Source organism: Zosterops lateralis (assembly GCF_965231275.1).
Source record: "Zosterops lateralis genome assembly, chromosome: 23".
Lineage (NCBI taxonomy): Eukaryota > Metazoa > Chordata > Aves > Passeriformes > Zosteropidae > Zosterops > Zosterops lateralis.
This window is the reverse complement of record NC_139783.1, coordinates 6,931,379-6,941,267: the sequence shown is the minus strand read 5'-3', so window position 1 is coordinate 6,941,267 and position 9,889 is coordinate 6,931,379.

The window sequence follows — 9,889 nt, the reverse complement described above, 5'->3', positions numbered from 1 at the left end:
CAGGACTCTCCTGCTCCCTTCCTGGCTGTGGGCAGTGTGTGCAAAGGTGGCCTGAGCAGATGAGCCTGTGGGCTGGGGCCTCCCCTGCCCAAGCCTGGCCCAAGCTGATTTTCAGGAGAGCTGCTGGGTTTGGCTTTCTTGTGGATCCATTCTGCTGCCTTAGTCTTGTTTCCTTGTCCCCAGGGCAGAGGTGGTTGAGCCACAGTGTCACCTTGATGGAGTTTCAGGCTCTGTTGGGCAGCCCAAGTGGCAGCCCAAAGCTGCAGCCAGGTGAAGGAGGGGTGGGCTTGGGTGGTCTCGGCCTCTTTATTCAGTTTTGCCGTCAGGGGCAGATCTCCTTCCTGGCCATGTTGGAGCCATTTCCCACAACACTGCAGTCTGTGGGACGGCTGCTGTGCCCCAGCCCCTGTGAGGAAGGCGCCGTGGCACACACAGACAGCCCAAGCCCCACAGTGCCCAGGCCTGGCTTTGGAGGGTGGGCTGTGCGGCCGTGAGGGATCGGCCAGATGGACGCGGCCAGGGAGTTGTGCTCAACGGCTCCATGTGCAGCTGGAGGCCGGGGGTGAGGGGCGTCCCTCAGGGAGGGCTCTGCCTCGGCCCCGGGGCTCTGGAAGGGCTTTGCCGTGACCCCGAGAGTGGCCGGAGCTGCCCCTCAGCTCGGGGTTTGAGGGGCCAGGAAGCTGAGCGGGGCAGGGGCTGAGGAGAAGCGCTTGAGGCGCGGCTGGAGGAGAAGCCGAGCGTGAGGCGGCAGTGTGTGCTGCCAGCCCAGAAAGGCAGCCCTGTGCTGGGCTGCATGGAAAGGAGCCAAGGGCAGCGGGTCAGGGGAGGTGACTGTGGCCCTCTAGTCCATATTTCAGAGCCCACCTGCAGCACTACACCCGTGTATGTGGGGGGGGCCCAGCATAAGAAGGACATGGGGCTGGTAGAATGAGTTCAGAGCAGAGCGATGGAGATGCTCAGGGGGCTGGAGCAGCTGTGCTATGAAGACAGGCTGGGCAGGGAATGCGCTCCAGTCGGCTTAAGGAGAGATGCCTGTGCCCGGATTGAGGCGTGCATGAGACCATGTGATGACAACATCCTGATTTTATTTAACATGGATTTTATTTTACAAGAACTGTGAGGGAGAGAGATAGAAAGAAACAGGAGTGTGTCCTAGGGTGACTTTAAGCTGCTTGTATCCCCAATTGTCTGTTCTGTGTGTGCTGCATGTTGTATTCTGTACCTTTCAAAGTGGTTCTCAGATGAAGCAGGGAAAGAAGCGGCACACAGTTTGTTTTGAGAAAACAGAGTTCATTCCTATGAGTTTTTTTTCCTCCAGACTCTGTGTGTTCGTCAAAGGCACGGACAGAGGTCAGACAAAGAACTTTTTTAGCTTTTAGTTAGTTTAGCTAACTGAGGCAGAGAAGCTCCTGGACTGTTTTTTGGGGGTTTTGTTTGTTTGTTTGTTTTTGTTTTGTTTTGTTTTGTTTTCCCTTGGGATTGTTTAAACCTGTCCTGGACTGAAAAGCCCAGACAGACACCGGGATCTCACACCTGCAGCCCACGGGGGCCTGGACCTGGGCATTTTGCAGGGCCAAAGGGACTGGGACTGATAAGAGACTGAGAGAGCTGAGCTCACTCACGGCAAGGGCTTCTCTCAGTTTTGCCATCTCCCTTCAGAGCGGCGAGAGGTTTTATTGTTTCGTATTATTCATTCTTTATGCTTGTGGGCGTTTTGTTTGTCAAATCAATAGTTTTTTCCACTTTTCTCCCAGGAAATTCTTTTCCCACACCTGCTGGGGGGAGGGGCCCTTTGGGTTTGCCAACCAGAGGAACCCCATTGGCAGGTTTCCTCCTAAATTTGCCCTAAACCAGGACAGAGGGAGAATGCAGAGAGAGAGAGAAAGAATGTGTAAAAAAAAATCCCATGGAACTGATTTTTGATATCCTTGGAAGTTTTGAGATCTTTCCCAACCCAAACTACACTGTGACTGTGGAACATATGTGAATGTGTATTTTAACTTGATATAATTAACACCAGCATCATCATATTTTTTTTAATTTTTATTTTTGTTAAAATTATTTACTACTATTACTACTATTTCTTCTTTTTCTTCTTCTATTTCTTCTTTTGCTCTTCTTATTCCTATTCTTAAATGCTATCCTTATTTACTGCCACCATTTCTTCATCTTGTTTATTGACTATTTCCTATTCCTATTCTAATTCCATTTTTTTGTGTGTGTGTTCCGTGCAGGGTGGTCCTGTCCATCCCTAATCCTGGGGCTGCGGGGCCCGGCAGGAGAAGCGGAACAGGCCGCGCAGCGCCCGCAGCGCCCGCCGGAGCCGGGAGAGACGTTTCTTGCGGGGGGCCCGCTGCTGGCTGAGGGTGCCGGCCTCTGGCTCCTGCTCCTGGAAGGCACCAGGGGCCCCGTGTCCTCTGGGGGCCAGGGCTTCCACGTGGGGAGGCGAGGCACAGAGCAGCCCCCAGGGGCACGGCTCAGATGCCTCGTCCTCAACCCAACCTTCGCGCAGGATGGGCACGAAGATCCCGCCTGGCAGGAGGAACCCACCTCTCGCCAGTCTTGGCTCTCTGCTTTGGTCTTCATGCAGCTCTAGGACGCTGATTTCATCCCAGTTGTCCTCCTCGTGCAGGAAGGCCTTGTCCCCGATGTTCTCTTCCCACCTGTACAGCACAAGGTCTTGCTCACTGTCACTTTCCCAGGTAGACTGCACAGAGGGTCTCCTTCCATTGCCTCCGGACACCTTCTGGGCAATAGAGTCTTCCTCCTGCAAAAGCTGCTGCACAATGGACTCTTCCCAGTCTGACACTTCTTGGAGACAGTTGAAATCTCCATGGGACAGCTCCTGCTGGCTGTAATCTTCCCAGTCTGAGAGACTGTGGGAGATACTGACTTGTGCCTGGGAAAGGCCTTGCTCTGGGAATTCTCCCCAGTCAGAAGCTTCTTGGTAGCTCTCAACATCATCGTGGGACAGCTCGTCTTCAGTGTATTCATCCCAATCAGAGAGCATGTTGTAGATATCGGCTTCTTCTTGGGAGATCACCTGCCGAATGAAGGATTCCCTTTGGGATACTTTGTTGCTGATGGTTTCTGCTGGGGAGAGCTCCTGCCCAATGCAGGCTTCTCCTTGGGATTCTTCCTGGCCGTTGCTGGTTTCTTCTGGGGACAACTCCTGCTCAATGCAGGCTTCCCCTTCAGATCCCTCATTGTAGCTGCTGGTTTCTGCTGGGGAGATCTCCTGCACAATGCAGGCTTCCCCTGTGGACCCTTCATTGTAGCTGCTGGTGATTTCTGCTGGGGAGATCTCCTGCTCAATGCAGGCTTCCCCTTGGGACTCCTCCTGGTAGTTGCTGGCTTCTACCTGGGAAAGCTCCTGCTCAATGCAGGCTTCCCCTTGGGACCCTTCTTGGTATTTGTTGGCTTCTGTTTGGAACAGGTCTGTGTGTTCCTCTTCTTTGCACTGAGAATCCTCAAGCTTCTCAGCTGTGGCCCCCTCCTTGCTCTCGTCCTGTGCCAGGACTGATGCCCTGTCTGCCTCCTCCTGCTGTTCACTGAGCCCCTGGGCTCCCGCTGGGCTGGGCGAGGGGCTGGGGGGGCAGCAGGGGCTGTGTGGGGCAGATGTTGGGCTCTCTCCCGTTTCTACTGCAGCTGCTGCTTCCCTTTCTGCAGCCGTGCTCTGCTGCAGGGACCCCTGTTCCTCTGGCTGCTGGACCTCCAGCACAGGCTGGAGCAGCTCCTCAGAGCTGATGTTCCCCGCTAAGCCCAGCAGAGCCTGGCAGCAGCCTGGGAGGCTGACTGGGGCAGGGACTGGTGTCTGTGTCCCTGCCCATGGCACCTCCTCACTGCCAGCAGGGGAACCGGGGCTCTTTCCTACCTCAGCAGCCAGAGGCTCCGGGGGCTCCTCCACCTCCTCAGCAGCTCCAGCTGCAGCAGCAGCAGCTGCCAGCTCATCCTCTGTGGGACTCCCTGGGGCAGGAGAGGTGCTGGGCAGCTCAGGGGCTGCCTCTCCTGCCACCTGGGTGCCCACGCTGCTGGGAGAGCCGGGCCCCTGCTGGGCACAACTCTGGGCATCCTCAGCCTTCTCTGGGTGCAGGGGGTCATCATCCATCTCGTACCTGATGTATTTTTCCCATTGGGATGGTTCCTGGCTGCTGGCACTTTCTTCCAGTTGAGACAGCTGGTGGTCACTGCTGTCTTTTTCCCACTGGGCCAGGTTTTGGAGACTGTAGTCTTCTCCTTGGCAAACCTCCTTGTTGTTGTTGTCTCCCACCTGGGACAACTCTGGCTCTCCCTTGTCTCCTTCCCATGGGAACATGTGCAGATGGCTTTGCACTACTTCCGAAGGAGAGAGTTGCTGATATCCCTCTCCTTCCCACTGGCAGAGCTGTCGATCCATGTTGTATTCCAAGTCTTCCTCCATCTTGGCAAAGGGCCCCTCCTCCTCAGGGTCCGGCAGGGGCCGGCCGGAGCCGCCGCCTGCCCACGGCCACTGCCCGCTGGGGGCCTGGTCTGCTGGCCGAGCGGGCAAGGGGCTGGGTGCCTGGGAGTCGGGCTTCACCTTCTTCTTCTCTCTCTCTGATCTCCTGCAACGCAGAAGGGGATCCTAGGAGCTGCTTCCTGCTGAGCAAGTGGCTCTCCTGGGACTGGGCAACGCAGGGGCCCGCGCCCCCTTATATACCCCTGCGGGCGTGACTGCGCCATGTCAACGGGGCCCTGGGCCCCACAACGTTCCACATTCCCCAGGGCCCTGAGGGAACGCTGCTGTGTCACAAAGGGCCATGCCCGGCACCCCTTCAGCAGCCCAACCCACTGGAAGTGGCACGGAGCAGACCCCGGAGTGCTGGGCCTCCGGCCCCTTGTCATCATCTGGTTATTAAAATGATCAGAAATGCCTCTGCCCAATTTAGGGTGCAAAGTCAATAGTATGGGTTTTATTGAACAGTAAATTAGAGACACAGAGGGAGAGAGAGAGGAACAGTAAAGAGATGGGGGAGAAAAAGAGAGTGACCGAGAGAGATGAAGTAAAAAATGTGCCCAGTCAGTGGATCCCAAAGGCTCTCCCGTGGTCGCTCCCCATCAGCTCTTGATGCTGAAGGTCCCCCGCACACACAGAGTTCAGAGGGCTGGCGCACACTTGGGCCGGGTGGGAAGGCCCAGGTCCCTCCCCTGACGGGGACAAGTTTGACAGAGTTTCCTGCAGCAGAGTCTGGATCTGTGTCAGCCCTTTGCCTGACGAGCAGCGCTCTGCTGCAAGGCCTCAGCAATGAGTGTGGGCAGCGCTTTGGGGCTCCTGGATGGATTGATGGCACCTGCCCCTCAGCTGCCCCTGAGGGGAATGTGCCGTGGATGTGGCCTTCCCGGGCTGGGGATTTTACAGCTGAGCCAGTTTGTGTGAGGGAGGATGGGTGTCCCCTGCCTGTGCCCAGAGGTGACAGCAGAGCCCCAGGACTCTCCTCCTCCCTTTCTGGCTGTGGGCAGTGTGTGCAAAGGTGGCCTGAGCAGATGAGCCTGTGGGCTGGGGCCTCCCCTGCCCAAGCCTGGCCCAAGCTGATTTTCAGGAGAGCTGCTGGGTTTGGCTTTCTTGTGGATCCATTCTGCTGCCTTAGTCTTGTTTCCTTGTCCCCAGGGCAATTAATGGCCCAGCTGTTAAAACAAGGTGGGGAAGTTTTCTTTATCTCTTCCACAAGACATCCTCCCTCCAGGGGCTCATCTTCTGTTAATGGGCCATTGATGCTCACTGCATGACTGATAAAAGTAAATCATCCCATTGGGAGATGTTCCACCCACAGGGAGGAGCCAAGCATTCCTACCATGATATAATCTGACATTAACCACACCAGAAGCAGCCTGTTTCCACTGGATTCCCAGAGGAGCACCAGACCCATCTCCACCACCACTGGACCATCAGAGGAAAACAACACCCTTCTACATGGTCATTGCTTCAAGAAAACCCCATCAGTTAATCCAGGAGGACTGCAGCCACAAACAGCCTGATTAACTGGGTGTCAGGTTGTATTCTGACTCTGTCTGTTGTTTTGGGTTTTTTTTACTACTGCGTTTTTAGTTTAACTTTTAGTTTTTTAGTTTAGGCTGCGAGGAAGAAGAAGATGCCCTGGGACATCCAGGCAGGTGAGGAGGAAGTCAGTGCCCCTTTCCCCCTCTCTCCTGCTCCATCTCCCAGCCCAGCACGGCCCTCGGCTGCAGGACAACCCCAATGCCAACACTGTCCTGCTGGGGATGGACTGAGGGGATCTCCTTCCACTTCCCTCTGTCACAGAGGCAAATCCCATCCTCTCCTTGTCCTTCCTCCCCCAGAGAAGAAGCTGAGGTTGGAGAACAGGGAGGACAAATCCCCACAGCCAAACCTTGTGGAAGAGGCTGTTTTGAATGGCTCCACAGCACAGGAATACAATGGGTAAGAAAAGCCTCAGAGATCCCGCAGGAGGAGGGGCTCCAAACCCATCCCAGGGGGCTCTGAGGAGGAAAGACCCACCTTGAGCCAGGAGGGTGGACAGAGCTTCAGCCAGGGCTCTGAGCTGGTCCATGAGCAGCTTGATGATGGGGAGAAGCCCCACAAGTGCTCGGAGTGTGGGAAGAGCTTCAGCCACAGAGACCACCTGATCAGACACCAGAGGATCCACACTGGGGAGAGGCCCTATGAGTGTCCCCAGTGTGGGAAGAGCTTCACCCAGAGCTGTAACTTGACAAGACACCAACAGAGGCACCGGTAAGGGAAGCCCTGTGAGTGCCCCGACTGTGGGAAGAGGAGTGAGCATCCAACCTCATCCTCCAATAATTGACCCACATTGGGCAGAACCCTGGTGACCCACATTCACTGTGAGCCACATTGGGAAGACACCTGTCCCTTTCCCTACCCCTGGCAATGTTGAGAGGTGAGACTGAAGAATGTCAGGGTCTGGCCATGGCCCCTTCACTCTATTTGATCCCATATGAGGTCATTGCCACAGCCAGGAAAGGGACCCTCTCTCTCTCCCCCAAGGAGAAGGGGGTCCTTTCAAGGCAGGAGAAAACACGTAGCTGGGAAGAGCCAATAGGTGTTTTTGTAGTTTTCCCTGTGTATAGTTTGTCTTATGCCTTCTGTTATCACTATTGTTTCTATTCCTGTTTGTTCCTTATCTTGTTGTTGTTGCAAGTAAATTCCTCTTATCCCAGCCTGGGGTCTTTGCCTTTTGTACTTTTAGTGGGAGGCTGGAGGGCAGCAAGGGGCGGCACGGTTTCAGCGGGAGCAGGAAATTGGGGAATCCCATTCCTAAAGCCCGGCCCGGGGAAACCGAGCATCACAGCTGGTGCCAACCCTGGCTGCCCTGGCAACAGCCTTGGGAGCGGGTCCCTGGCTGGGGGCTGTGGGAACCTCTTCCCTCTGGGGCCCAGGGACAGGACTGCAGGCAACGGCTGGAGCTGACTCGGGGCAGCTTTGGCTTGGATCTCAGGAAAAGGTTTTTCCCCCAGAGGCTGCTGGGCCACTGAACAGGCTCCCAGGGAAGGCTCACAGCTCCAGGGCTCTCTGAGCTCCAGCAGCCTTTGGACAGCGCTGCCAGGCCCAGGCTGGGATTGTTGGGCTGTCCTGTGCAGGGCCAGCAGTTGCACTCCAGGATCCTGATGGCTCCCTCCCAACTCAGCCCATTCTGGGATCCCTTCTGGCATCCCCTGGCCCTGGCAATGGCACTGCAAATGGTTGCCATGGCAAGGGACTCTGGCCCCAGGCCTGAGCTGGGATGCTCAAGAGCCCTGTGGGCAGAGGCAGTCCCAGCCATGCCATGGGCACATCCCAGGGCACCTTGGGCTGCAAAGGCACCCATCTGTCACAGGCACTCACGGGGGCTCCACGGTGACACCCCAGGAGTGCCCAGGCTGCCAAAGAGCCGCGATGTCCCAGGCACTCCCAGGGCTTCCTGTCATGGGCACAGTGGGAGCTTCAGGCAAAAGCTTCATTTCTGCATTGGAAAAACTCCTGCTGAGTCCTGAGGTGGAGAAATGACACCCACTGTGGATCATCAAACCCCTCCAGGACTCCTAGACTTTTAAAATTCCACCTAAGAAAAAAACTTAAAGTGGCTGGATCCAATCCTAGCCCCAGATTTTGTCAAAAGTTTATGCGTTAAAGATTGGACAGGTGGAATTGAACCAAAATGCATTTTGTCCTACGGGATAAGCAATGGAATACTAGATACATTTTATAAATATAGCTATGACTGATTCAGATCTGGATTTGATAGGAAGATTCATTTACACCACAGAGTCAATAAAAAAAGAGTAATTCACTCCACAGTTTAGGAGCTATAACAATTATAAGGAAATACTGCTCTAGGAAGAAATTTTTAAGGAAACAGGGCCTTGCTGAAGCTGTTGGAGTGCATTGCAGGCAGAGCCTCCTGCTCCAGCAGGAACTGCCTTTCCTGTGCCAGGCCCAGGGCAGATCCCGCTGCAGGAAAAGCCCCAGGCCAGCCCCAGGACAGGGAAGGGCTCAGGCACAAGTGCAGAGTGCTGTGCTGGGGGCTGTGCCAGGGAGAGCCTGAGGCACCAAAGGCACCTTGGCAGCAGCAACTGCTTCCAGGCCATGGCCAGAAGCCTCCCTTGGCAACCGGGCCTGGTGGCCACCACTGCAGAGCTGCTGCTTCAGGGCTCATTTCTGCCTGGCCTCTGCCCCAGCCCACAGAGTGTCACCTCAGCCCTGACTCTGGCACAGCCGCTGGGCCTGAGCCCTGCAGAGCCTAAAGGTCACCTGTGCCCCCCTGGCTCTGGCAGCCCCTGGGGCAGGGGGGAAAGGCCAGAGCAGGGGCTGCCTTTGGCTGCTGGATGTGGGCTCCAGCAGAGACAAGGAGGAGTCAGAGGAGTGGATGGAGGGCAGTGAGCAGCCCCTTGTCCCTGTGCAGTCCTGGAATGGTTGGGATGGGAAGAGCTCTGCAGTGCTCATCTCATCCAAACCCCTGCCATGAGCAGGGACATCTTTCAGCAGATCAGGATGTTCAGAGCCCTGTCCCAGCTGGACTGGAATGTTTCCAGGGTTGAGGCATCGACCAGCAAGGCCCTTCCCCACAGACTGTCTACACACAAGCACTTCCAGGCCTCTCTGCATTTTCCTTGCCCTCACTCTGGGCTCACTCACACACCTCCCAACAACCCACCTGCAGCTTGGAGCTGCAAGGAGTTCAAAGCTTGTCTGGCCTTCAGGAGTTGGTCTAATTCTGCCTTCAGCCAACTCTGGGTTTGTGTTTATTGCAGAACTCCCTGTGTGTCTAAAACATTATTTGCATGGTTCTGCCTTGGGGAAGGGGAACCTTCTTGGTGGCACCTTGGTCTTGGCACACACTTGAGGATTGTGTCTGAAACTTTAAGAGTTTTATATTTTTAAAAAAGAAGAAAACCCCTCTGTTGGCTGAGTGCAGCCAGTTCTCCAAGCAAAGCATGTCCCAGGTGAGTCAGGAGAGCCAGGAATGTGTTTGGGAATGTGGAGCAAGGTTGTCCACACTGGGTCAGACCTCAAGGCACAGCTTCTTTGACCAGGACAGACCTCCTTGGGAGAGACTCTGGGTCAATATCAATCACAGAGTGCTGCAATCACCTTTTCTCGAAGGAGAAAATTACACCCTTGAAAACAGAAATGTGGGTTTATTAGAAACTCTGTGAAAGATTCCTCCATAACTCTAGGAAAAAAGCCTTCCTAATGAACTGCACCAGACCAGAGGGAAATCAAGGCACAGCCATGGTTTGTCAGGACTTGCTTGATCCTAATGAGCCCTGTAGTGCATTTGGTGCTGAGCCCTGGAACCTCAGGGCCTGAGAGGAGATTGCACAAACCTTTCCAGAAGTCCAAGTCAGAAGAAAAATCTAAAGTGTCTGGAAGCATTAATGGGTCCCACTGAAGTCC